We start from the raw sequence: 3,565 nt of genomic DNA, 5'->3' as shown, positions 1-3,565 counted from the left end.
ATTTTTATCTTGTTTTCCTTTGTCTTGGGGAACACTTTTTCCTTGAGACCGTTACTTATCATTTCTCTATAAATTGTTGTCTTATGCCCAGGTCCTCTCGTAGTGGAGAATTGCTTTTACCGGATTCCGAGCCCGAAAAAACCTTTAGTAGAAGACGACGTTTTTGGAAGGAAGTGAAAGAAGCCACTTCTCCCATACAAGTTGAAAGTGCTAGAAAGTCTTACTTAGACGATCTAGAAGCCCTTGAAGAGGAGGAGGTTTCAAGTTCATCATCTCCACCACCATCACCATCTACTACCAAAAAGATGGTGAAACTTTCCGATCACTCAAAGCCCACCGCGGCCATGCTTCCGGCCAGAATCACAACCACTCAAATCACCGCGCCGGAATTCGAGATCAAACCGGCTTTCATTAGCCTTATGGAGAGGAAGCAATTTGGGGGAAGTCCTTTGGAGGATTCCAATTTGAATGTGCAAAATTTTTGTGACTATTGCTCCATGATCCATCAAACGGGCGTCACTCAAGCCCAAATTAGGGAAATACTTTTCCCTTTCTCTCTGAAGGACAAGGCCAAGCTTTGGATCAATAGCCTTGACCGCACCGCCATGTGAATCACCAATTGGGAGACTTTGGCTCTAGCCTTCTATCAAAAGTTTTTTCCACCGGAGAAAACCCAAACTTTGAGGAGCCAAATTACCGGATTCCGTCAACATGCTCTTGAGAGCTTATATGAAGCATGGGAGAGGTACAAATAGCTTCAAAGACAATTCCCACATCATGGGCTAGATGATTGGTTTCTAGCAATAACAGTCTACAATGGATGTTGTGCCGAGTCCCGAAGGATTCTTGATTCCGCCAACAATGGGCGGTTTGATCAAATTGACACCGACCTTGCTCATGACACGATCGAATCTATGGCGGTCCATGATGCCCAATATGTCGATTCCCGAGTTGTGCCATCCAAAGGTAAAGAAGAATCCTCCAACAACTCCATTTTGCTAGCTCAAATTACCTTGCTCCAACAACAATTGGCGGAAAGAGATGCTAGAGATTCCGTTCAACAACTCAATGTCGTGTCTTCAATGAGTCAAATCATTGTTTGTGATGGTTGCGGAGGTGCGGGTCATTATGCCGCTCACTGCCGAGCCCCCATTGAAGAGGTAAATGCTTTTCAAGCTCTAAGACAAAGTTCATATCCACCAGGTACATTTTCCAACACTTATAACCCGAATATAAAATTCCATCTGAACTTGTCTTACACTAGCAACAATATGCTTAACCCTCAACCCCCACCGCAACAAAATGCCTATGTTCCTCAACAACAAAAGTATATCCCTCCACCGGGTTATCAAAATCAACAAAGGCCCCCACAAAATAATTACCAACAAATTCCACCAAAAATGCACAACAAAATAATCAAGGAGTTGGTAAGCTCGAGGGCATGATAGTCCATGCAAAGGGAAATATTGGCTCAAATTCAAAAGAATGATCAAGCTCATAGTGCCGCAGTCAAGATGTTGGAACAACAAGTGGCTCAACTAGCCGCTTCTAATTCTCAAAGGAAGAACGGTCAACTACCTCCCCAAGGTGAGCAACCATATGAAACTGTTAATTCTATTTCCTTAAGAAGTGGTACAAGCTATGATGGGTCATCCATGACTTTGGATGAAGAAGTGGTTGTTAAAAAGGCCAAGCTTGGGGGAGATGACAAAAAGAAGGCTAGTGAAAAGCCTCTTGTTAGGGACCGTATACCATTTTCCCATCGATTGTTGATGCTAAAAAGGAAGAGCAAGCTTGATGCCAAAGTTGTTGAGCACCCTATGCCTGACAAAAGTGACAAGGTGGTTGTTTAAGAAGTCTCTCCTATTGCTACAGAGAATGATGCCATTTCAAAGAAGGTGAGTGTTCCCAATGAGAATGAGAAAGTGAAAGATGTGGAGGATGCTCCTCCCAAAGAAGTTGTTCAAGTACCATTTCCCCATCGCCTAGCAAAGCACAAGGAAGAAGGTAAGTTTGGTAAATTTATGGAAATGTGTAAGAATTTACAAGTCACCATCCCGTTTATGGAATTGCTTACCCAAGTCCCTTCTTACGCAAAGTTTATGAAGGAGATTATCTCAAAGAAGCGATCCTTCAATGAGGTTGAGACCATTGCTTTCACCGAAGAGTGTAGTGCACTCTTACAAAATAAGTCTCCCCCGAAACTTAAGGACCCCGGTAGCTATTCTATTCCTTGCACTATAGGCACATATACCATTGATAAGGCCCTTTGCGACCTAGGTGCTAGTGTGAGTGTCATGCCCTATTCCCTTTGTAAAAAACTTAACATGGGTGCTTTAAAATGCACAAATACAACATTGCAAATGGCGGACCGTTCTTTAAAGCGACCCTTAGGTGTCTTAGAAGATGTACCCGTCAAAGTTGGCAAGTTTTTCATACCCGTTGACTTCCTCATACTTGATATGGCCGAGGACTCACAAACCCCAATTATATTGGGTAGGCCAATTTTTACGACCGCGGGTGCGCTAATTGATGTGAAAAATGGGAGGTTGACATTGGAAGTGGGTGATGACCGGGTTTCCTTTAGCAAAAACAACACCATTAGAAGCCCAATGTTACAAGCGTCTTATTATTTATTTAGCACTGTGAACTCTTTTTATGCCTCTACTACGCTTGGATCCTCACTAACGGATCCGTTGGAGGACGATATGGGTGTTGTTTGTTTTGTTGGTGACGATGCTAAGGGCGCTATTGCTAAGAGTGGAAAGAAGAAGAAAGGGAAATTTTACTTGAAGAATTTCAAGTGGTTGAGGAATGCAAAAGGAGCTATGAAATGGAGCTTGGTTGGTGGCAAGCTCAATGACAAAACTTGAATCAAATAGCTTCTACGTCGTGCGGGACGTTAAACCAACGCTTCTTGGGAGGCAACCCAAGTTTTTTTTTTCTGCAATTTATTGTTTTTCGTAGATTAGTAATAAATCGCTAGACTTGACGATTTTTCTTTTTGTGATTTTTAGGTGAAAAATGAAGGGAGAAGAATTAGAAGTAAATTTGGCACGCTTCCCCATGCAGGAACCCCGTTCGGGGACGTGGTTTTCGGAAAAAGAGAAGGAAATTGAATCATACACGGAAAAGAGTCAAAACCCGAAGAGGCAGTCAACCCCGATCGGGGTTGGTGGCCCCGATCGGGGTCGTGGTTTTCGGAAAAAGAGAAGGAAATTGAATCATACGCGGAAAAGAGTCAAAACCCGAAGAGGCAGTCAACCCCGATCGGAGTTGGTGGCCCCGATCGGGGTCGTGGTTCTGTGACTTCCTGGCCTTTGCTTTATACGGGTAAAAAAAAGAAGAGATAGATTTCTTTCTATCATTCAAGCATACCCGACGGTACTCATTTCCTCCTTTCTCTCTCGTTTCTTCACATTTCTTCACTAAAGATCACAAGGAAACATCTCCATCCCCCGAATTCATGCTAGCTTGGGGGAGGCTAGCAAGTCGAGTAAGTTTTAATTGCTTTACATTTTAGTTTAGATCTTGCAACCCATTAAACATAACCTCTAGTCCTTCT

At 43.1% G+C, this 3,565-nt stretch overlaps 1 non-coding gene across 1 annotated transcript; it reads right to left on the bottom strand.

Moving 5' to 3' along the window:
* Window positions 1-677: 677 nt before the first annotated feature.
* Window positions 678-784, bottom strand: LOC141635196 (small nucleolar RNA R71). The gene has a single exon (XR_012539899.1). It is a non-coding gene; the product is annotated as a small nucleolar RNA R71 (small nucleolar RNA).
* Between the last annotated feature and the right edge of the window lie 2,781 nt (window positions 785-3,565).

The sequence above is a fragment of the Silene latifolia genome, chromosome Y (assembly GCF_048544455.1).
Source record: "Silene latifolia isolate original U9 population chromosome Y, ASM4854445v1, whole genome shotgun sequence".
In the NCBI taxonomy this organism is placed as follows: Eukaryota; Viridiplantae; Streptophyta; class Magnoliopsida; order Caryophyllales; family Caryophyllaceae; genus Silene; species Silene latifolia.
This window is presented reverse-complemented; position numbering and strand designations above follow the sequence as displayed.